The 26,185-nt window shown below is 40.7% G+C and overlaps 1 pseudogene across 1 annotated transcript in view; it reads left to right on the plus strand.

Annotated features, from left to right (window-relative positions):
• LOC311143086 (integrator complex subunit 2-like) overlaps window positions 1–26,185 on the plus strand; it is a 55,659-nt pseudogene that overhangs the window by 17,946 nt on the left and 11,528 nt on the right. Inside the window, exons 5-7 of the transcript in view lie at window positions 6,165–6,222; window positions 6,763–6,820; window positions 25,688–25,864. The product of the transcript in view is annotated as an integrator complex subunit 2-like (transcript). The remainder of the gene's footprint in view (window positions 1–6,164; window positions 6,223–6,762; window positions 6,821–25,687; window positions 25,865–26,185) is intronic.

The raw sequence follows: 26,185 nt of genomic DNA on the forward strand, positions 1-26,185 counted from the left end.
TCAGCACAACAGTTTTCAGCTGTGCTAACATAATTGCAAAAGGGTTTTCTAATGATCAATTAGACTTGGATTATCATACACAACGTGCCATTGGAACACAGGACTGATGGTTGCTGATAATGGGCCTCTGTACGCCTATGTAGATATTCAATAAAAAATCTGCCATTTCCAGCTACAATAGCCATTTCCAACATGAACAATGTCTACACTGTATTTCTGATCAATTTGATGTTATTTTAATGAACAAAAATTGCTTTTCTTTTGAAAACAAGGACATTTCTAAGTGACCCCAAACTTTTGAACGGTAGTGTATGTATCAAGGTGACGTCTAGACGGTTGTCAATATTAGTTTGTTCTTCTGTAGGCTGCTATCCTAATTGAATTAAAATCAAGTGAGAGAAAAAAATGGCCACGTAGCTACCGTTGGCGGCACGACGATGATACCCAGTAGGAAGCACTTCAAGTCGGCAGGCACAACACCGGAGTACTGGTCGCCGGCTTACTATCTACTCGTAGTGCAGCCCAATTAAACACGCAAAACAGTCTTGAGTGGCAACAAATCTGGCAAAATAGTTGATACGCTTTCCACGCACCCAATCCTTTCGACACGCCCATACTCCGATAGCCATATTTGGCTGCAGCTACCCATACTTGTATGTTTGGGCTCTTACAGTATGGTGCACAAACTGTTTAGCTTTCATTAGTTGACTAGCTGGTTTCATTGAGCCCAGAGCCTCACATATGCTTTGCAAAATCATCCTAGAGGGAGTATATTTAGTAGTCCCGTGTAGCTCAGTTGGTAGAGCATGGCGTTTGCAACGCCAGGGTTGTGGATTCAATTCCCACGGGGGGCCAGTATGAAAATGTATGCACTCACTAACTTTGTTTTCCTAAAGCCATTTTGCCACAACTTTGGAAGTATGCTTGGGGTCATTGTCCAATTGGAAGACCCATTTGCGACCAAGCTTTAACTTCCTGACTGATGTCTTGAGATGTTGCTTCAATATATCCACGTAATTTTCCTTCCTCATGAAGCCATCTATTTTGTGAAGTGCACCAGTCCCTCCTGCAGCAAAGCACCCCCACAGCATGATGCTGCCACCCCCGTGCTTCACGGTTGGGATGGTGTTCTTCGGCTTGCAAGCCACCCCCTTTTTCCTCCAAACATAAAGATGGTCATTATGGCCAAACAGTTCTATTTTTGTTTCATCAGACCAGAGGACATTTCTCCAAAAAGTACGATCTTTGTCCCCATGTGCAGTTGCAAACCGTAGTCTGGCTTTTTTATGGTGGTTTTGGAGCAGTGGCTTTTTCCTTGCTGAGCGGCCTTTCAGGTTATGTCGATATAGGACTCGTTTTACTGTGGATATAGATAATTTTGTACCTGTTTCCTCCAACATCTTCACAAGGGCCTTTACTGTTGTTCTGGGATTGATTTGCACTTTTCACACGAAATACGTTCATCTCTCAGACAGAACACGTCTCCTTCCTGAGCGGTATGACGGCTGTGTGGTCCTATGGTGTTTATACTTGCGTACTATTGTTTGTACAGATGAACGTGGTACCTTCAGGCGTTTGGAAATTGCTCTCAAGGATGAACCAGACTTGTGGAGGTCTACAATTGTTTTTCTGAGGTCTTGGCTGATTTATTTTGATTTTCCCATAATGTCAAGCAAAGAGGCAGGTAGGCCTGGAAATACATCCACAGGGACACCTCCAATTGACTCAATGATGTCAATTAGCCTATCAGAAGCTTCTAAAGCCATGACATAATTTTCTGGAATTTTCTGGAATTTTCCAAGCTGTATGTAAACTTCTGACCCATTGGAATTGTGAAACAGTGAATTATAAGTGAAATAATCTGTCTGTAAACAATTGTTGGAAAAATTACTTGTGTCATGCACAAAGTAGATGCCCTAACCGACTTGCGACTCCAACCTAAGTGTATGTGTATGTACAGTGAGGGGAAAAAAGTATTTGATCACCTGCTGATTTTGTATGTTTGCCCACTGACAAAGACATGATCAGTCTATAATTTTAATGGTAGGTTTATTTGAGCATTTCAAAAATGTTATAAATTGATTTGCATTTTAATGAGGGAAATAAGTATTTAACCCCTCTGCAAAACATAACTTAGTACTTGGTGGAAAAACCCTTGTTGGCAATCACAGAGGTCAGACATTTCTTGTAGTTGGCCACCAGGTTTGCACACATCTCAGGAGGGATTTTGTCCCACTCCTCTTTGCAGATCTTCTCCAAGTCTTTAAGGTTTCGAGGCTGACGTTTGGCAACTCGAACCTTCAGCTCCCTCCACAGATTTTCTATGGGATTAAGGTCTGGAGACTGGCTAGGCCACTCCAGGACCTTAATGTGCTTCTTCTTGAGCCACTCCTTTGTTGCCTTGGCCGTGTGTTTTGGGTCATTGTCATGCTGGAATACCCATCCACGACCCATTTTCAATGTCCTGGCTGAGGGAAGGAGGTTCTCACCCAAGATTTGACGGTACATGGCCCCGTCCATCGTCCCTTTGATGCGGTGAAGTTGTCCTGTCCCCTTAGCAGAAAAACACCCCCAAAGCATAATGTTTCCACCTCCATGTTTGACGGTGGGGATGGTGTTCTTGGGGTCATAGGCAGCATTCCTCCTCCTCCAAACACGGCGAGTTGAGTTGATTCCAAAGAGCTCCATTTTGGTCTCATCTGACCACAACACTTTCACCCAGTTCTCCTCTGAATCATTCAGATGTTCATTGGCAAACTTCAGACGGGCATGTATATGTTCTTTCTTGAGCAGGGGGACCTTGCGGGCGCTGCAGGATTTCAGTCCTTCACGGCGTAGTGTGTTACCAATTGTTTTCTTGGTGACTATGGTCCCAGCTGCCTTGAGATCATTGACAAGATCCTCCCGTGTAGTTCTGGGCTGATTCCTTACCGATCTCATGATCATTGCAACTCCACGAGGTGAGATCTTGCATGGAGCCCCAGGCCGAGGGAGATTGACAGTTCTTTTGTGTTTCTTCCATTTGCGAATAATCGCACCAACTGTTGTCACCTTCTCACCAAACTGCTTGGCGATGGTCTTGTAGCCCATTCAATCCTTGTGTATGTCTACAATCTTGTCCCTGACATCCTTGGAGAGGTCTTGGCCATGGTGGAGAGTTTGGAATCTGATTGATTGATTGCTTCTGTGGACAGGTGTCTTTTATACAGGTAACAAGCTGAGATTAGGAGCACTCCCTTTAAGAGTGTGCTCATAATCTCAGCTCATTACCTGTATAAAAGACACCTGGAAGCCAGACATCTTTCTGATTGAGAGGGGGTCAAATACTTATTTCCCTCATTAAAATGCAAATCAATTTAGTAACATTTTTGACATGCGTTTTTCTGGATTCTTTTGTTGTTATTCTGTCTCTCACTGTTCAAATAAACCTACCATTAAAATGATAGACTGATCATTTATTTGTCAGTGGGCAAACGTAGAAAATCAGCAGGGGATCAAATATTTTTTTCCCTCACTGTAAACTTCCGACTTCAACTGTATGTATTCACCCCCTTTGCTATGAAGCCCCTAAATTAGATCTGGTGCAACCAATTACCTTCAGAAGTTACATAATTAGTTAAATAAAGTCCACCTGTGTGCAATCTAAGTGTCATATGGTGGTCCCGTGTAGCTCAGTTGGTAGAGCATGGTGTTTGCAACGCCAGGGTTTGGGTTCGATTCCCACGGGGGGCCAGTATGAAAATGTATGCACTCACTAACTGTAAGTCGCTCTGGATAAGAGCGTCTGCTAAATGACTGAAATTTAAAATATAATCTGTCACATGATCTCAGTGTATATATACACCTGTTCTGAAAGGCCCCATAGTCTGCAAGGGGCTCGACCAAGCAAGCGAGCCAAGGTGCTCTCAAAACAGGTCAGTGACAAAGTTGTGGAGAAGTACAGATCAGGGTTGGGTTATAAAAAAATATCCGGAACTTTGAACATCCCACGGAGCACCATTTTATATCCATTATTAAAAAATTGAAAGAATATGGCACCGCAACAAACCTGCCAAGAGAGGGCCGCCCACCAAAACTCACGGACCAGGCAAGGAGGGCGTTAATCAGAGAGGCAACAAAGAGACCAAAGATAACCCTGAAGGAGCTGCAAAGCTCCACATCGGAGATTGGATTATCTGTCCATAGGACAACTTTAAGCCGTTGCTTAAAGAAAAAAATAAGCAAACATGTGGGAGACTCCCAAAACATACGGAAGAAGGGACTCTGGTCAGATTAGACTAAAATTGAGCTTTTTGGCCATCAAGGAAAACGCTATGTCTGGTGCAAACCCAACACCTCTCATCACCCCGAGAACACCATCCCCACAGTGAAGCATGGTGGTGGCAGCATCATGCTGTGGGAATGTTTTTCATCGGCAGGGACTGGGAAACTGGTCAAAATTGAAGGAACGATGGATGGCGCTAAATACTGGGAAATTCTTGAGGGGAAAACTGTTTTCAATCTTCCAGAGATTTGAGACTGGGACAGAGGTTCACCTTCCAGCAGGACAATGACCCTAAGCATACTACTAAAGCAACACTCAAGTGGTTTAAGGGGAAACATTTAAATGTCTTGGAATGGCCTAGTCAAAGCCCAGACCTCAATCCAATTGAGAATCTGTGGTATGACTTAAAGATTGCTGTACACCAGTGGAACCCATCCAACTTGAAGGATCTGGAGCAGTTTTGCCTTGAAGAATGGGCAAACATCCCAGTGGCTTGATGTGCCAAGCTTACAGAGACATACCCCAAGGGACTTGCAGCTATAATTGCTGCAAAAGGTGGCTCTACAAAGTATTGACTTTTGGGGGGTGAATAGTTATGCACGCTCAAGTTTTCTGTTTTTTTGTCTTATTTCTTGTTTGTTTCACAAAAAAAATTATTTTGCATCTTCAAAGTGGTAGGCATGTTGTGTAAATCAAATGATACAACCCCCCCAAAAATCCATTTTAATTCCAGGTTGTAAGGCAACAAAATAGGAAAAATGCCATGGGGGGTGAGTACTTTCGCAAGCCACTGTATGTGTTCTCTGCTTTGAAAGACACATTATGAAGGAGGAAATGGAGATCTAGCTCCGCTAGCTGCCTCTAGTGCCTCCTTATCCCCGAGGGCTCAGGCCTGAGTCAATAGCTTATTTGCGTTAGCAAGGCGAAAGGGGAGGAAGCAGTCAGTCAGTCGGCAGGCAGCGTTACATTACATAGTGCTGAACATTAGTGAATCCTCATCGTTTGTTATTGGAATTGGGCTCTTTTATTGTATCGCAGTTAAATGAATCACTTTTTAAGTTGGTGAAACGGGCGGGAAATGGACCCTGTCTCGAGGCATCGCGTAGCCTAGCCTATAACATGAAGTGGTAACTAACTCAGTTGCCCTGAGTATTTTATGGCATATGCAATTCTCTGTAAGTAGCGGAGATGGAAGCTAATATCGTTTCAGTCACCGTCTCAGTTGACCATAAACATTTAGCCTTTTAAACTGACAGCTGCAGTGAAGAACAGGCCAAAAAGAGAAGCCCTGTTAAAGTGCAGTAGCTTTTGAGAGCTATTAGATCTTATTACAGGCAAATAAATGAGTAATGATACCATGGTTCATTGGATTTCCGTAAGCAGTCCGTCAACTATGACATAATGCACTGCTGCAGACATGGAACGTGACACAAGTAGACAAATAAAATGCTCTGGTGGAGGAAATGATAATTGTTACAGATCCTTGAGAGAAGGTTAATAAGTGGAGCACTGTGGTCTATAAAAACATGGAACAATGTCTTCATGCGTCTTTGAACATACTGATGTCCTCGGTTATTATTGCAACGTTCAAGTACCAATAAGTTCAAATTCTGCTAAATAAAACATTTAATTAATGTAACAATCCGGTCAAATCCCATTATTTCATTACTCTTTTAATTATGCTTTGGAATTCCATAAAGCTGTATTTGTATTTAAGATGTTGGTAAGGAAATGTCACATATCCTCAGAAAATATGTATGAAAATGTATGCACTCATTAACTGTAAGTCGCTCTGGATAAGAGCGTCTGCTAAATGACTAAAATGTAAAATGTATAAAATAACCCTTCTCTACATATGTTGCACAATATGTTGGAACTGATATCTGTACTGTGTGTTCAGTGTGCAGGGGCCTGATAAAGAACGGGGAACGTCAGGATAAGGAGAGCAGGGGTGGGAGGTGCAGGACAGAATCACTGGGGCAGCTGTGTCAGATGAACCCCCTCCCAGGCTCTCAACATCAGAGCTATGGTGGTGAGTCTGTCTTATCTTTTTCACACTATCATGCTGACATGAACCGTTTGTCCTTTCAGCACGGTTCCAGCTAGGTTGGATTTGTAACCAGGCCAGCACAGTACAGCTAATCTTTTAAACCGTTAAAGCGGCAATCAGCAGTAGAAAGAAAAACAAAGCATTTCCCCCTTGCCTGTTTCTGTAAAAAGCTGAGGGATGGGGCTGGAGAAATGGAGTAAAACAAGCATATATTTTGGGTTCTGATGGGGTACGACAGTTCAACTTGGCTCATGAGGCATTTAGAAGTTATATTCTTCAAGAATCAATGGGTACATATCATAAATAAAAAGAAATGGATGTAGAAACTGCTTATTGCCCCTTTAAGTTGTGCCAATGCCACCTCTGTTTGCGGCCCTGAAGAAAACCCCTGTAGATCTATGGAAAACCTCTCCCTGTCATTCTGTCTATGTGTGTCCCCTGTCCCCAGGTGGAGGAGTGTCACCTGCCAGGTCTGGGTCAGCATGTTCATACGCAACAGACAACAGGTGAGAAACACAGACCACTGCCTACAGTGACATTTAGTGCCATACATATTTGAACTCTACACACTTACTCTATTTTTCATGACTTATCAGTGACCCAAGCCCTGCCGTTGTGTCGCTGAGTTTATTTTTTAACATTTTATTTAACCTTTATTTAGTTGTCATAGTGCTTCTGCAAATGTACATTGTCCCAGGGGTGTTGGCAGTCATAATGTAAGTAACCTAATTTATGTCCCTCTAACTCCCCTGAAATGCCTCTGTCAATCCTACAGCTATTGTGTGCAGTAATCATCCGCCTATGAACCCGAGTTATACTGTTAGCACTGAGGCAGTTTGCCCTAGTAGGAAGGCCACTGTGTACAGCTCAAACAGTAATATCACTGTCATGTCTACCGATGATATGCCTCCCAGTAAAGCAATAAAAACAATCAAGAATCCCAGAAATGTGCAGAAAATAGCCCACATTAACAGATTTAGCCTAAGAAACAAGGTTCATGAATTCGATAACTTGCTAGTGCAGATAACATTCATATACTGACTATCTCTGAAACTCACTTAGATAATACCTTTGATACAGTGGTAGCAATACATGGTTTCAACATCTTCAGAAGAGGCAGGAATCCCAATGGTGGAGGTGTTGCCGTTTCTATTCAGTCATATTCCTATAACACTTAGAGAGGATCTCATGTCAAATGCTGTTGAAGTAATGACTACAGGTTCACATGCCTCACCTAAAGCCCATTTTTGTGGGAAGCTGCTATAGACCACCAAGCGCTAACAGTTAATATCTGGATAATATGTGTGAAATGCTTGATAACGTATGTGATATCAATAGAGGGGTATATTTTCTGGGTGACCTAAATATTGACTGCTGCCCACTCAAGAAAAAGCTTCAAACTGTAACCAGTGCCTGCAACCTGGTTCAGGATATCAGTCAACCTACCAGGGTATTTACAAACAGCACAGGAATTAAATTATCCACATGTATTGGTCGCATCTTTACTGATTCTTCAGAAATATACTCTAAAGCAGTATCCAAATCTATCGGATGTAGTTATTTACATTTACATTTACGTCATTTAGCAGACGCTCTTATCCAGAGCGACTTACAAATAGGTGCATTCACCTTATAGCCAGTGGGATAACCACTTTACTTTACTATGTTTTTATTTATGTATTTATTTATTTTTTTTGGGGGGGGGGGGGGGTAGAAGGATTACTTTATCCTATCCCAGGTATTCCTTAAAGAGGTGGGGTTTCAAATGTCTCCGGAAGGTGGTGAGTGACTCCGCTGTCCTGGCGTCGTGAGGGAGCTTGTTCCACCATTGGGGTGCCAGAGCAGCGATCAGTTTTGACTGGGCTGAGCGGGAACTATGCTTCCACAGAGGTAGGGGAGCCAGCAGGCCAGAGGTGGATGAACGCAGTGCCCTCGTTTGGGTGTAGGGACTGATCAGAGCCTGAAGGTACGGAGGTGCCGTTCCCCTCACAGCTCCGTAGGCAAGCACCATGGTCTTGTAGCAGATGCGAGCTTCAACTGGAAGCCAGTGGAGTGTGCGGAGGAGCGGGATGACGTGAGAGAACTTGGGAAGGTTGAACACCAGACGGGCTGCGGCATTCTGGATGAGTTGTAGGGGTTTAATGGCACAGGCAGGAAGCCCAGCCAACAGCGAGTTGCAGTAATCCAGACGGGAGATGACAAGTGCCTGGATTAGGACCTGTGCCGCTTCCTGTGTAAGGCAGGGTCGTACTCTCCGAATGTTGTAGAGCATGAACCTACAGGATCGGGTCACCGCCTTGATGTTAGCGGAGAACGACAGGGTGTTGTCCAGGGTCACGCCAAGGCTCTTCGCACTCTGGGAGGAGGACACAACGGAGTTGTCAACCGTGATGGCGAGATCATGGAACAGGCAGTCCTTCCCCGGGAGGAAGAGCAGCTCCGTCTTGCCAAGGTTCAGCTTGAGGTGGTGATCTGTCATCCATACTGATATGTCTGCCAGACATGCAGAGATGCGATTCGCCACCTGGTTATCAGAAGGGGGAAAGGTTCATATATAGTAACCATATCTAGGAAAATAAGAGGTCATACAATACGTTTTGTAGTGATTCCTATGTTGAAGATGTAAATAATATTTGCTGGTGTGTAATGAGGAGCAACCAGATGCTGCACTTGACGCATTTATGAAATTGCTTATTACAGTTACAAATAAGCATGCACCCATTAAGAAAATGACTGTAAAAACTGTTCAATCCATGTGGATTGATGAGGAATTCACAGCCGATTCGCAAACGTACTGTAAATTGAGAAATCATGTGACTAAACTGAATAAAATAAAATAAAATAAACTATACTATGAAACAAAGATAAATAATATCAAGAATGATGGTAAAAAGATTTGGAGCACCTTAAATACAATTTTAGTCAAAAGGGCGAACTCAGCTCCATCATTCATTGAATCAGATGGCTCATTCGTCACAAAACCCACTGATAATTGCCAACTACTTCAATTAATTTTTCATTGGCAAGATTAGCAAATTTAGGCATGACATGCCAACAACAAATTCTGAACCTACACATATATTCATAACTGACCAAATTATGAAAGACAAGCATTGTAATTTTAAATTCTGCAAAGTGAGTGTGAAAGAGGTGAAAAAATATGATTGTCTATCAAAAATGACAAGCCACCTGGGTCTGACAACTTGAATTGAAAATTACTGAGGATAATAGCGGACGATATTGCCGCTCCTATTTGCCATATTTTCAATTTAAGCCTACTAGAATGTGTGTGCCCTCAGACCTAGAGGGAAGCAAAAGTAATTCCGCTACCCAAGCAAAGCACCCTTTACTGGCTCAAACAGCTGACCAATCAACTAGTTTTTTTTGTTTTCTTTGTTTTAAAATTTTATTTATATTGGTTTTTGTAATTTTTATTTTATATATATATATATATATATATATATTTTTTTTTTTTGGGGGGGGGGGAGTAGATCAGCTTAATATTGCAGATATATTGTAACTTCTATCAATGTAATTGTCTGCATCACTTCCAATCCCCCATGTTTTTTTATATATACTCCCCTTTATTACTTTACATTATTAGTTATCTTGTTATTATTTGTTGTTATTTGTTATTAGTCCCATCCTTCAACTCCATTCAAAACCTCCCATCTATTTCTTAACACCATCCATATAGGATTTCTATTTGCCATATATATTTCAACTGTACTGTGATGTTTTACAAAAGTTCTGAACCTTTCTATTCTCATTGCTTCTACAGATTGTGAATTAAAAATAAACATTTTGCTAAAAGTATTATTATATTATTGATCGATTGACTATTACTTTTCAGATCACCCAGTAATGCTATCTGCAAGGTTAGCTCCAGGTAAATATTGCAATCCTTTAGCCATTCCTGGACCTGTGTCCAAAAACAAGCTACAAATGGACAGAACCAAAACAAATTATCTAATGATTCTGTCTCTTCACAGCAAAATCTGCAGAGCTGGGAAGATTGTATCCCCCATATAAATAACATTATATTGGTAGCAAGAATTTTATATAATAATTTAAATTGAAAGATTCTAATTTTTGAATCCGGTGTCGTTTTGCATGTCAGTTCATAAACACTATGCCATGGGATCGGTACGTCAAAAATCTCTTCCCAACTATTTTGCAATCTATATGGGACGGCTGTCCATTCTTTGGTCCTTAAGTGAAACTGATATACTTTTTTATTTATCACAGTTTTCCTTAACCAATTATGTTCTTTAATGCAAGGCCGACAGACAAGTTCCTTACTTTCTCCCCCTTCCACTTTCCTCTTCCACTTTTGCGGTAAGGCTGCAATTATTTGGTTGTAATTTTGGGTAGAGCAGACATTTCCATATGTTTTTGTTAGCTGCATGTGCGACATAACTCCACCAGTCCTACCGATGATATCATTTACGAAGATTATACCTTTTTTAAACATTCTGTCAAAAAATAAAGTTTTTTTGTCAATTAGTATATTTGAATTTAACCACTTTGTTGCATTATTTGTTCTGTCGTTTCTGGAGGATTAAATTGAAATTGCAACCAACTTTCTATGGCTTGTTTTAGAAATAGTGATATTTGGGAGATGATTTCCTTTTCAAATAACTGAAAATGAGTTGTTGTAATCTGAATAAAGGGAAAAAGGCCATTCTTGAACATTGGGTGAGACAATCTTACTAATTTGCTTGAGAACCAGTTCGGATTTAAGTATAACTTTTGTATGACTGAAGCTTTTAGTTATAGGTCTAATGCTTTAATATTTAATAATTTCTGTCCTCCGAATTTATATTCATTATATAAATAGGCCCTTTTAATTTTGTCTGGCTTGCCGTTCCAAATAAAATTTAATATTTTTTTCTCATATAATTTAAAAAACTGTTCGCTAGGCGTAGGCAAGACCATAAGCAAATAGGTAAACTGGGATAATACTGAAGAGTTAATCAGGGTGATTTTTCCACAAATTGACAGGTATTTACCTTTCCATGGTAGTAAGATCTTATCTATTTTTGCTAACTTTCTATTAACATTTATTGAAGTGAGATAATTTATTTCCATTGGGAAATGTATTCAGAGTATATCCACATCACCATCAGACTATTTTATTGGTAAACTACATGGTAATGTAAAAATTGTATTTTTTTGTGATCCAATACGTAATATAGTACATTTGTCATAATTTGGTTGTAATCCAGAGCAGTTAGAAAATGTATCTAGATCCTCTATGAGGCTGTGGAGGGATTCTAGTTGTGGATTTAAAACAAAACATGAATCATCAGCGTACAATGACACCTTTGTTTTTAAACCCTTGATTTCTAATCCTCTGATATTATTATTATTGGATCTGATTTTAATAGCTAACATCTCGATGGCCACAATAAATAGATATGCCGATAGTGGACAACCTTGTTTCACTCCTCTTGACAGTTTAAAACTTTCTGAGAAATAGCCATTATTTACTATTTTACACCTAGGGTTTCTATACATGATTTTGACCCATTTTATAAGAGATTCTCCAAAATTGAAATGCTCCAGGCATTTATATATAAACCCCAGTCGTACTTTATCAAATGCCTTTTCGAAGTCTGCTATGAATAGCAGGCCTGGTTTCCCATATTTTCCATAGTGTTCTATTGTTTCTAATACTTGCCTTATATTATCTCCAATGTATCTTCCATGTAAAAAACCTGTCTGATTAGAATGAATAATATCCGACAATACCTTTTTAATTCTATGCGCTATACATTTTGCCAGAATTGTTGCATCACAACACTGAAGTGTAAGGGGCCTCCAATTTTTTAAATGGACTGGATCTTTATATTTTCCACTTGTATCCTGTTTCAGTAATAATCAAATCAAATCAAATCAAATTTTATTGGCCACATGCGCCGAATACAACAGGTGCAGACATTACAGTGAAATGCTTACTTACAGCCCTTAACCAACAGTACATCCATTTTTAACAAAAAAGTAAAAATAAAACAACAACAAAAAAAGTGTTGAGAAAAAAAGAGCAGAAGTAAAATAAAATAACAGTAGGGAGGCTATATATACAGGGGGGTACCGGTGCAGAGTCAATGTGCGGGGGCACCGGCTAGTTGAGGTAGTTGAAGTAATATGTACATGTGGTTAGAGTTAAAGTGACTATGCATAAATAATTAACAGAGTAGCAGCAGCGTAAAAGGATGGGGTGGGGGGGGGGGGGGGGGCAGTGCAAATAGTCCGGGTAGCCATGATTAGCTGTTCAGGAGTCTTATGGCTTGGGGGTAGAAGCTGTTGAGAAGTCTTTTGGACCTAGACTTGGCACTCCGGTCCGCTTGCCGTGCGGTAGCAGAGAGAACAGTCTATGACTAGGGTGGCTGGAGTCTTTGACAATTTTGAGGGCCTTCCTCTGACACCACCTGGTATAGAGGTCCTGGATGGCAGGAAGCTTGGCCCCAGTGATGTACTGGGCCGTACGCACTACCCTCTGTAGTGCCTTGCGGTCGGAGGCCAAGCAGTTGCCATACCAGGCGGTGATGCAACCAGTCAGGATGCTCTCGATGGTGCAGCTGTATAATTTTTTGACGATCTGAGGACCCATGCCAAATATTTTCAGTCTCCTGAGGGGGAATAGGCTTTGTCGTGCCCTCTTCACGACTGTCTTGGTGTGTTTGGACCATGATAGTTCGTTGGTGATGTGGACACCAAGGAACTTGAAGCTCTCAACCTGTTCCACTACAGCCCCGTCGATGAGAATGGGGGCGTGCTCAGTCCTCTTTTTTTTCCTGTAGTCCACAATCATCTCCTTTGTCTTGGTCACGTTGAGTGAGAGGTTGTTGTCCTGGCACCACACGGCCAGGTCTCTGACCTCCTCCCTATAGGCTGTCTCATCATTGTCGGTGATCAGGCCTACCACTGTTGTGTCGTCGGCAAACTTAATGATGGTGTTGGAGTCGTGCCTGGCAATGCAGTCGTGGGTGAACAGGGAGTACAGGAGGGGACTGAGCACACACCCCTGAGGGGCCCCCGTGTTGAGGATCAGTGTGGCAGATGTGTTGTTACCTACCCTAATAATGAGATCAGACCTTCTTCTTGAGTGTCAGATAATCTACCATTTACATAGGAGTGGTTAAAACATGCTAATAATGGTTCTCTTAGTATATCAAAAAAGGTTTGGTATACCTCGACTGGTATGCCATCCAACCCTGGAGTTTTACCGGACTTAAAGTCTTTAATTGCATCCAGAAGTTCCTCCTCTGTAATTTCACCTTCACATGAGTCTTTCTGTATGGCTGTTAATTTGACATTATCAATAGAAAAAAAATCTCTACTATTAGCTTCAGTTAGAGGAGATGGAGGCGACTGAAAAGAAAAATATGCTTAAAGTACTTTGTTTCCTCCTTCAAAATATAATTTGATTAATCATGGGTGACTCCATCAATTGTAACCAGTTTCATTAAGTTCTTTTTGGTAGCATTCCTATGTTGAAGATAAAAAAAATATTTTGTGCATTTTTCCCCATATTCTATCCAGTTTGCTTTATTTTTATAATATATTACACTTGATCTTTCTTGAATAAGTTTCTCAATTTCTTTTTGTTTTTCCTCTAATTTATTCTGAGCCTCTATGTTACAGTTTTTATTGCCATCTATCTGTTCTGTTAGACTTTCTATTTCCTTTGTTAGTATACACTCTTTTGACCTAAATTGCTTTTGTTTTCGAGATGAGTACTGAATTGCATGGCCTCTAAAGGCACATTTAAAGGTGTCCCATACAATAAGTGATTTGCTGTACCTATGTTATGTCGGAAAAAGTCAGTTATAAATTCCTTTGTTCTAATTATAAATAAATGATCATCCAATAGGCTTTGATTACATTTCCAATATCCTCGCCCACGTGGATATTCAGTAAGAATAATGTATATGCCAATTATATGATGGTCCGACCGCATTCTGTCCCCTATCAACACTTTTTAAACTTTTGGTGCCAACGAGAATGAGATAAGAAAGAAGTCAAGACGACTAGCTTGATTGAGTCTCCGCCATGTATATCTCACTAGATCAGTATATTTAAGCCTCCAGATATCTACTAGTTCTAATGTATCCATGACATTCACAATTTCCTTAAGAGCATGTGGGTGATTGTTTGTGGTGTGATTTCCTTTACGGTCCATTGAGCTATTTAAAACAGTATTATAATCCCCCACCATAATAACATTGTCTTGAATTGCTTGCAGGGTTGATCATTTATTATATATTGTCAAAGAATTGTGGATCATCATTATTTGGTCCGTAAAGGTTAATGAGCCATATCTGTTTATGGTCCAATAACATATTTAAAATAATCCATCTACCTTGCGTATCTATTTGGACAATTTGCACATTCGGATCGAAATTACTATTAATTAATATCATCACCCCTTTTGAATTTCTTTGCCCATAGGAGAAGTATATTTCATCCCCCCCCCCCCCCCCCCATTCCTTTTTCCACGCAACTTCATCTCGAATTGTTGAATGAGTTTCCTGTATACAATAGATATTATATTCTTTCTCTTTGAGCCATGTAAATATTGTTCTTCTTTTGTTATTATCAGCTAAGCCATTACAATTATAACTGGCTATACTTATTTCACCATACACCATAATGAGATACAAGTTTCAAGTCTATTTATCATTATATATGTTTGTAAATTTACCAATGAAAAATACCGTAATGATTGAGTGTCCATATAGCTGTACCGTGATATTTGCATTGCTACTGAGTAACCCTTCAATTGTTCTCCACTAATTCCCCCGCTAAAGCCCCTCCCCATCCCAAGTTGAGCCGTCATCCCAGTGATCGGCATCCTACCCATGTCCCTCCGGATCCCTAAGGCCCCGAGAGGCCAGGACCCATCCATCGAAAACAGCACACAGTGCCACCCACAAAACAGAAGCAGATTAACCGCCAAAAGCATTTCCAATGCTGTAACCTCTCTATATATATAACTATTTAAAAAAAATTATGCATATCCTATTTTCCATCATTATCAATTAATATACGTAATAATGTCGGCAGTTCATGCGTAGGATTTTAACATATAACCTGGATTGCCATTGTATTACATTTAATTTATTGACAAGCAATTATTATCCTAGCAAATAATTCCTGTGGTCCATCCCATACCCCCCCACCCCCCCAACCCCCCCCCCCCCCCGGGCCACAATGATAAACCCCCTCTCTGATTGTCCGAGTGTGACCCCCTCCCCATGGGTTACTGCAGCCAGTGTTGCCAGCACTGCCACTACCTGGGTGGGGGTACCCCACTGGAATCCCCACCGGCTAGGTAAAAGGTCGTCAAGGTTCTCATTAACAGCTTTGAGAATTTCCTTGTATATAATGCTCTCCCATCAGGGGGCTCTGGCTTTGTAGGACCAACCCTGCCAGGCAGGCTCAGAATCTTGAGGGGGCGGTGCTGCTCAAGTAGGTCTCTGACCGCATTTTCAGCATGCTTATAGGGAAGGGCATTCAACATGTACGGCACTTACACAAATGACTGATTATTGGCTGAGAGAAATTGATAATAAAAAGAATGTGGGAGCTGTTTTGTTAGACTTCAGTGCAGCTTTTGTCATTATCGATCATAATCTTCTGCTGAAAAATGTATGCGCTATGGTTTAACATCCCCTGCTATATTGTGGATAAAGAGTTACCTGTCTAACAGAACAGGGAGGGTGTTCTTTAATAGAAGCCTCCAACATAATCCAGGTAGAGTCAGGCATTCCCCAGGGCAGCTGTCTAGGAACCTTACTTTTTCTAAATTTACTAATGACCTGCCACTGGCTCTGAGTAAAGCCTGTGTGTCTATGTATGCTGATGACTCAACACTATACACGTCAGCTACCACAGCAAGTGAAATCACTGCAACACTTAACAAAGAGCTGCAATTAGTTTCAGAATGGGTGGCAAGAAATAAGTTAGTCCTAAATATTTCTAAAACTAAAGGCATTGATTTTAGGACAAATCGTTCACTAAACCCTAAACCTCAACTAAATCTTGTAATGAATAATGTGGAAATTGTGCAAGTTGAAGAGACTAAACTGCTTGGTGTATCCCTGGATTGTAAACTGTCATGGTCAAATCATATTGATGCAACAGAGCTAAGATGGGGAGAGGTCTGTCCATAATAAAGCGCTACTCTGCTTTCTTAAGGCAGGTCCTAGGTTTGTTGCACCTGGACTAAGGGACTTTGGAAAATTACAATTGGACTAGAACAGGGCAGCACGGCTGGCCATTAAATATACACTGAGAGCTAACATTAATAATATGGACCAATGTCTGTGGATGTGGAAATCAAGACCGGTCCGGTACTGCACCAAAAAAAGAAGTCCAAAAGACATCGCCGTCGGTCCGTACTTGCTGAGGTGTAGCCTACATTGTTGCCGGAAATGTAATTTTATGAATGCCCATCTATGTGGAAAGCCTATCGTTTGTAAATCACCAAAAAAACGATGACAGGACCAAAGAAAGACTTCCAAAATATGTTGTTTCGTGCTTACTAGGGTGTAGCCTACCATGTCAGCCCGCAATGGAATTTTCTGAATGCCCATCCATGTGGACCACCGTTTAAAAAAAAGTATTTTCTTAGGGGGTAGATCAGCTTTAATATTGCAGATAGATTGTAACTTCCATCAATGTAATTGTCTGCATCACTTCCAATCCTCCATATGTTTTTTTGTCTCGCATATATATATATATATATATATATATATATATATATATATATATATATATACAGTGGGGAGAACAAGTATTTGATACACTGCCGATTTTGCAGGTTTTCCTACTTATAAAGCATGTAGAGGTCTGTAATTTTTATCATTTCCTGTAGGTCTTGACCAGGTTTGCACACACTGCAGCAGGGATTTTGGCCCACTCCTCCATACAGACCTTCTCCAGATCCTTCAGGTTTCGGAGCTGTCGCTGGGCAATACGGACTTTCAGCTCCCTCCAAAGATTTTCTATTGGGTTCAGGTCTGGAGACTGGCTAGGCCACTCCAGGACCTTGAGATGCTTCTTACGGAGCCACTCCTTAGTTGCCCTGGCTGTGTGTTTCGGGTCGTTGTCATGCTGGAAGACCCAGCCACGACCCATCTTCAATGCTCTTACTGAGGGAAGGAGGTTGTTGGCCAAGATCTCGCGATACATGGCCCCATCCATCCTCCCCTCAATACGGTGCAGTCGTCCTGTCCCCTTTCCAGAAAAGTATCCCCAAAGAATGATGTTTCCACCTCCATGCTTCACGGTTGGGATGGTGTTCTTGGGGTTGTACTCATCCTTCTTCTTCCTCCAAACACGGCGAGTGGAGTTTAGACCAAAAAGCTCTATTTTTGTCTCATCAGACCACATGACCTTCTCCCATTCCTCCTCTGGATCATCCAGATGGTCATTGGCAAACTTCAGACGGGCCTGGACATGCGCTGGCTTGAGCAGGGGGACCTTGCGTGCGCTGCAGGATTTTAATCCATGACGGCGTAGTGTGTTACTAATGGTTTTCTTTGAGACTGTGGTCCCAGCTCTCTTCAGGTCATTGACCAGGTCCTGCCGTGTAGTTCTGGGCTGATCCCTCACCTTCCTCATGATCATTGATGACCCACGAGGTGAGATCTTGCATGGAGCCCCAGACCGAGGGTGATTGACCATCATCTTGAACTTCTTCCATTTTCTAATAATTGCGCCAACAGTTGTTGCCTTCTCACCAAGCTGCTTGCCTATTGTCCTGTAGCCCATCCCAGCCTTGTGCAGGTCTACAATTTTCCCTGATGTCCTTACACAGCTCTCTGGTCTTGGCCATTGTGGAGAGGTTGGAGTCTGTTTGATTGAGTGTGTGGACAGGTGTCTTTTATACAGGTAACGAGTTCAAACAGGTGCAGTTAATACAGGTAATGAGTGGAGAACAGGAGGGATTCTTAAAGAAAAACTTACAGGTCTGTGAGAGCTGGAATTCTTACTGGTTGGTAGGTGATCAAATATTTATGTCATGCAATAAAATGCAAATTAATTACTTAAAAATCATACAATGTGATTTTCTGGATTTTAGTTTTAGATTCCGTCTCTCACAGTTGAAGTGTACCTATGATAAAAATTACAGACCTCTACATGCTTTGTAAGTAGGAAAACCTGCAAAATCGGCAGTGTATCAAATACTTGTTCTCCCCACTGTATATACATAAACTACCATTCAAAAGTTTGGACACACCTACTCATTCAAGGGTTTTTCTTTATTTTTACTATTTGTTACATTGTAGAATAATAGTGAAGACATCAAAACTATGAAATAACACATTTGGAATCATGTAGTAACCAAAAAAGTGTTAAACAAATCAAAATATATTTTATAGTTGAGATTCTTCAAATAGCCACCCTTTGCCTTGATGACAGCTTTTCACACTCTTGGCATTCTCTCAACCAGCTTCATGAGGTAGTCACCTGGAATGCATTTCAATTAGCAGGTGTGCCTTCTTAAAAGTTCATTTCTGGAATTTTTTTCCTCCTTAATGCGTTTGAGCCAATCAGTTGTGTTGTGACAAGGTAGGGTGGTATACAGAAGATAGCCCTATTTGGTAAAAGACCAAGTCCATATTATGGCAAGAACAGCTCAAATTAGCAAAGAGAAATGACAGTCCATCATTACTTTAAGACATGAAGGTAATTCAATTCAGAACATTTCAAGAACTTTGAAAGTTTCTTCAAGTGTAGTCACAAAAACCATGATGCGCTATAATGAAACTGGCTCTCGTGAGGACTGCCACAGGAATGGAAGACCCAGTTACCTCTGCTGCAGAGGATAAGTTCATTAGAGTTACCAGCCTCAGAAATTGCAGCCCAAATAAATGCTACACAGAGTTCAAGTAACAGACACATCTCAACATCAAAAGTTCTCAACCTATATACTTATTATGGACACAGTATGTTTTACATCAGTTATTAGTTGTTATTAGTCCCAACCTTCAGCTCCATTGAACCCCTCCCATCTATCTTTTAACACCATCCATAATGGATTTCTACTTGCCATATATTTCTCAACTGTACTGTGATGTTTCACAAAAGTTCTGAACCCTTCTATTCTCATTGTTTCTACAGATTGTAAATTGAAAATAAACATTTTTGCTATAAGTATTATTATATTATTGATCGATTGACTATGACTTTTCAGATCACCCAGGAGTGCTATCTGCAGGGTTAGCTCCAGGTAAATATTGCAATCCTTCAGCCATTCCTGGACCTGTGACCAAAAACAAGCTACAAATAGACAGTACCAAAACAAATGATCTAATGATTCTGTCTCTTCGCAGCAAAATCTGCAGATCTGGGAAGATTGTATCCCCCATATACAGTGAGGGAAGAAAGTATTTGATCCCCTGCTGATTTTGTACGTTTGCCCACTGACAAAGAAATGATCAGTCTATAATTTTAATGGTAGGTTTATTTGAACAGTGAGAGACAGAATAACAACAACAAAATCCAGAAAAACGCATTTCAAAAATGTTATAAATTGATTTGCATTTTAATGAGAGAATTAAGTATTTAACCCCTCTGCAAAACATAACTTAGTACTTGGTGGCAAAACCCTTGTTGGCAATCACAGAGGTCAGACATTTCTTGTAGTTGGCCACCATGTTTGCAGGTCCCTGCTGCAGTGTGTGCAAACCTGGTCAAGACCTACAGGAAACGTATGATCTCTGTAATTGCAAACAAAGGTTTCTGTATCAAATATTAAGTTCTGCTTTTCTGATGTATCAAATACTTATGTCATGCAATAAAATGCAAATTAATTACTTAAAAATCATACAATGTGATTTTCTGGATTTTTGTTTTAGATTCCGTCTCTCACAGTTGAAGTGTACCTATGATAAAAATTACAGACCTTTACATACTTTGTAAGTAGGAAAACCTGCAAAATCGGCAGTGCATCAAATACTTGTTCTCCCCACTGTATGTTATGTATGACACTTTCAAATGTGTCTTTAGAGGCCATGCAATTCAATACTCATCTTTAAAACAAAAACAATTTAGGTCAAAAGAGTTCATATTAACAAAGGAAATAGAGGGACTAACAGTACAGATAGATGGCAATTCAAACTAACATACAGTGAGGGAGTATTTGATCCCCTGCTGATTTTGTATGTTTGCCCACTGACATAGAAATGATCAGTCTATAATTTTAATGGTAGGTTTATTTGAACAGTGAGAGACAGAATAACAACAAAAAAATCCAGAAAAACGCATGTCAAAAATGTTATAAATTGATTTGCATTTTAATGAGGGAAATAAGTATTTGACCCCTCTGCAAAACATGACTTAGTACTTGGTGGCAAAACCCTTGTTGGCAATCACAGAGGTCAGACGTTTCTTGTAGTTAGCCACCAGGTTTGCACACGTCTCAGGAGGGATTTTGTCCCACTCCTCTTTGCAGATCTTCTCCAAGTCATTTAGGTTTCGAGGCTGACGTTTGGCAACTCGAACCTTCAGCTCCCTCCACAGATTTTCTATGGGATTAAGGTCTGGAGACTGGCTAGGCCACTCCAGGACCTTAATGTGCTTCTTCTTGAGCCACTCCTTTGTTGCCTTGGCCGTGTGTTTTGGGTCATTATCATGCTGGAATACCCATCCACGACCCATTTTCAATGCCCTGGCTGAGGGAAGGAGGTTCTCACCCAAGATTTGACGGTACATGGCCCCGTCCATCGTCCCTTTGATGCGGTGAAGTTGTCCTGTCCCCTTAGCAGAAAAACACCCCCAAAGCATAATGTTTCCACCTCCATGTTTGATGGTGGGGATGGTGTTCTTGGGGTCATAGGCATCATTCCTCCTCCTCCAAACACGGCGAGTTGAGTTGATGCCAAAGAGCTCGATTTTGGTCTCATCTGACCACAACACTTTCACCCAGTTCTCCTCTGAATCATTCAGATGTTCATTGGCAGACTTCAGACGGGCATGTATATGTTCTTTCTTGAGCAGGGGGACCTTGCGGGCGCTGCAGGATTTCAGTCCTTCACGGCGTAGTGTGTTACCAATTGTTTTCTTGGTGATTATTGTCCCAGCTGCCTTGAGATCATTGACAAGATCCTCCCGTGTAGTTCTGGGCTGATTCCTCACCGTTCTCATGATCTGTTGTCACCTTCTCACCAAGCTGCTTGGCGATGGTCTTGTAGCCCATTCCAGTCTTGTGTAGGTCTACAATCTTGTCCCTGACATCCTTGGAGAGCTCTTTGGTCTTGGCCATGGTGGAGAGTTTGTAATCTGATTGATTGATTGCTTCTGTGGACAGGTGTCTTTTATATAGGTAACAAGCTGAGATTAGGAGCACTCCCTTTAAGAGTGTGCTCATAATCTCAGCTCGTTACCTGTATAAAAGACACCTGGTAGCCAGAAATCTTTCTGATTGAGAGGGTGTCATATTTATTTCCCTCATTAAAATGCAAATCAATTTATAACATTTTTTACATGTGTTTTTCTGGATTTCTTTGTTATTCTGCCTCTCACTGTTCAAATAAACCTACCATTAAAATTATAGACTGATAATTTCTTTGTCAGTGGGCAAACTTACAAAATCAGCAGGGGATCAAATACTTTTTCCCTCACCAAAAATAATTTACCGAAACTTGTTACAAATGACAGAGTCATCCATGATTCACCAAACAATATTTTTAAAAGTGGAAGCAAAGTACTTTTAAGCATATGTTTTAATTTCAGTCTCCTCCATCCCCACTAACTGAAGTTAATTGTAACAATATTTATTCTATTAATAGTGTAAAATTAACAGCTGTATAAAAAGGCAAAATTACAGAGGAGGAACTTCTTGATGCAATTAAAGCCTTTAAGTCCGGGAAAACACCAGGGCTGGATGGCATACCAGTTGAGGTATATCAAACCGTTTTCGATGTACTAAGAGGTCCGTTATTAGCATGTTTTAGTCTACCATTTTTATAGGAGTGGTTATCAGATACTCAGCAAGAAGGTCTGATTTCACTATTACTGAAATAGGACCCAGGTGTTAAATATTAAGATCCAGTCCACCTAAAAACACTTGAGGTCCTTTACATTTCAGTGTTGTGATGCCAAAATTCTAGCAAAATGCATAGTGCATACAATTATAAAGGTATTGTCGGATATTATTCATCTTAAATCAGACAGGTTTTTTACATGGACGATACATTGGAGATGATAATATAAGACAAGTACTGGAAACCATGGAACACTATGAACAATCTGGGAAACCAGGCTTGGTATTCATAGCTGATTTTGAAAAGGCCTTTGATAAAGTAGAATTTACATATAAATGCCTGGACTATTTTAATTTAGGAAAATATCTTATACAATGGGTTAAAGTTATGTATAGTAACCCCAAGTGTAAAATGCTAAATAATGGCTACTTCTCAGAAACTGTCAAGAGGAGTAAAACAGGGTTGTCCACTATCGGCATATGTATTTATTATGACCATTGATGTGTTGGCTAAAATCAGATCCAACAATAATATCAAGGGGCTAGAAATCCAGGGCTTAAAAACAAAGGTGTCATTGTATGCTGACGATTAATGTTTTCTTTTAAATCTGCAATTTGGATCCCTGCACAGCCTCATAGAGGATCTAAATAATTTATCTAACCTCTCTGGATTACAACCAAACTATGATAAGTGTACCATATTGCATACTGGATTGCTAAAAAATACAACTTTTACATTACCATGTAGTTTACCAATAAAATGATCTAACGGTGAAGTGGACATACTCGGTATTCATATCACGAAACAAATAAGTGATCTCACTACAATACATTTTAATAGAAAGTTAGCAAAAGTAGATCTTGCTACCATGGAAAGGTACCTGTCTATTTGTGGAAAAATCTCCTAGATTCATTATTTAGTCATATCCCAGTTTCCTTATTTACTTATGGCCCTGCCTACACTAAACGACTAGTTTTTAAAAAAAATATATGAGCAAAAAATATTCCACTTTATTTGGAATGGCCAGACAAAATTAAACGGGCCTATTTATATAATGAATATGAATTCGGAGGGCTAGGATTATTCAAATATTGAAGCATTGAACCTCTGAGTAAAGGCTTCATACAAAAGTTATACTTAAATCCGAACTGGTTAAAAAATTGCTATTTTCCTTTCATTCAGATTACAACCTCTCACTTTCGGTTATTTGAAAATGAAATCATTGCCAAAATATCACTATTTTTAAAACAAGCCATAGAAAGCTTGTTGCAATTTCAGTTTAATCCACCAGAAAAGACAGAACAAATATTACAACAAATATTATGGTTAAGGTCAAATATACTAATTGATTAAAAACAACTATTTTTGGAGATTATGTTTTTTACTGTATAATCTTTGTTAATGATATCAGAAATAGGACTGGTGGAGTTATGTCACACATGTAGCTAACAAACATATATGGAAATGTCTGCTCTATCCAAAATTACAACCAACTGATTGCAGTTTTACCGCAAAAATTGAGGAGGAAGGGGGAGAAGGTAAGGAACTTGTCTGTCAGCCCTGCATTAAAGACCAACATTTGTTTAAAAAAAATTGTGATAAATAAAAAAGTATACCGGTTTCATTTAAGGACCAGAAAATTGACAGCTGCGCCATACAGGTTGCAAAATAGTTGGGAAGATATTTTCGATGTGCCGAGTTCATGGCACATGGTTTATGAACTGATGCACAAAACAGCGCCGGATTCAGCACTTTAAATTTAAATTATTATACAAAATTCTTGCAACCAATAGAATGTAATATACAGTGCATTCTGAAAGTATTCAGACCCCTTGACTTTTTCCACATTTTGTTACATTGCAGCCTTATTATAAAATGGATTAAATAGTTTTTTCCCCCTCATCAATCTACACACACTACCCCATAATGTGAAAGCAAACACAGGTTTTTAGAATAAAAAATAAAAAACGTTTTAAAAAACAGAAATATTACATTTACATAAGTATTCAGCCCCTTTACTCAGTACTTTGTTGAAGCACATTTGGTAGTGATTACAGCCTTGAGTGTTCTTGAGTATGACACTACAAACTTGGCACACCTGTATTTGGGGAGTTTCTCCCATTCTTCTCTGCAGATCCTCTCAAGCTCTGTCCAGTTGGATGGGGAGCGTCGCTGTACAGCTATTTTCAGGTCTCTCCAGAGATGTTCGATCGGGTTGAAGTCCGAGCTCTGGCTGTGCCACTCAAGGACATTCAGAGACTTGTCCCGAAGCCACTCCTGCGTTGTCTTGGCTGTGTGCTTAGGGTCGTTGTCCTGTTGGAAGGTGAACCTTCGCCCCAGTCTGAGGTCCTGAGCGCTCTGGAGCAGGTTTTCAGCAAGGATCTCTGTACTATGCTCCGTTCATCTTTCCCTCGATCCTGACTAGTCTCCCAGTTCCTGCCACCCCCATGCTTCACCGTAGGGATGGTGCCAGGTTTCCTCCAGACGTGACGCTTGGCATTCAGGCCAAAGAGTTCAGTCTTGGTTTCATCAGACCAGAGAGTCTTGTTTTTCATGGTCTGAGTCCTTTAGTTGCCTTTTGGCAAACTCCAAGCGGGCTTCATGTGCCTTTTACTAAGGAGTGGCTTCCGTCTGGCCACTCTACCATAAAGGCCTGATTGGTGGAGTGCTGCAGAGATGGTTGTCCTTCTGGAATGTTCTCCCATCTCCACAGAGGAACTCTAGAGCTCTGTCCGTGACCATCGGGTTCTTGGTCACCTCCCTGACCAAGGCCCTTCTCTCCCGATTGCTCAGTTTGGCCGGGCGGCCAGCTCTAGGAAGAGTCTTGGTGGTTCCAAACTTCTTCCATTTAAGAATGATGGCCACTGTTCTTGGGGACCTTCAATGCTGCAGAAATGTTTTTGTACCCTTCCCCAGGTCTGTGCCTTGACACAATCCTGTCTCGGAGCTCTACAGACAATTCCTTCGACCTCATGGCTTGGTTTTTGCTCTGACATGCACTGTCAACTGTGGGACCTTATATAGATGCGGTGTGTCTTTCCAAATCATGTCCAATCAAATGTGGTCTGCCCGCAATGCTGGGCACAGTGCGCAGTTTGAGTTGTTTGGCATGCAAAATGACTTGTAGTTACACAATGTAATATGAGCAAAACAAATTTGTGAAGCTGTGACTTTTTTTGTGTACTGGCAGTTCATAACGTTTGAATCGATTTTCTGACCAATGCATGCTACATTTTGATCGGTTTGGGGTCCGCGGACCAATGCACTTGTATCTTAAACATTTGAATCGAGGACCGATGAGTATCGGTCAATCGTTACATCCCTACAATATACACATGAATGCTGTTGTACTCCATCTAGCGTCTCCTATAGGACTGGATCTACAGACAGCTGTGTGAGACGTCCACTCCTCTCCACACCCAGCTGCTGCCCCTCATCAACGTCTACATCAACTCCATCCTCACCCCGGCCTCCAAGGCCAACACCGAGGCCACCAACCAGCCAATCACCGAGCAGGAGATCCTCACCGTCTACCATGGCTCAGCTGGGGTGAGTGGCGTCACTGCGTACACACATGCACACAAACACACAGCAACCAAAGGGTTAACTATGCTGTAAATGTCTCTGAATTGATTAATTGAATCAGTACAGATTTACACATTTGTTCTCAATTGAATTGGAGGTCAAAACCGCATTCATCAATGGCTAATAATTAGAAAAACTTGTAGGGTTGCAAGATTCCAGTACATTTCCCCAAATTCCTTGGTTTTCCAGAAATCCTGTTTGGAAGATTCCAGATTATTCCATCCTGGGATTTTTGGAAAACCTGGGAATTTTGGGAAATTTACCAGAATTTTGCAACCCTAGAGT

The sequence above is a fragment of the Coregonus lavaretus genome (genome assembly GCF_964263955.1).
Source record: "Coregonus lavaretus genome assembly, chromosome: 15".
Classification (NCBI taxonomy): domain Eukaryota; kingdom Metazoa; phylum Chordata; class Actinopteri; order Salmoniformes; family Salmonidae; genus Coregonus; species Coregonus lavaretus.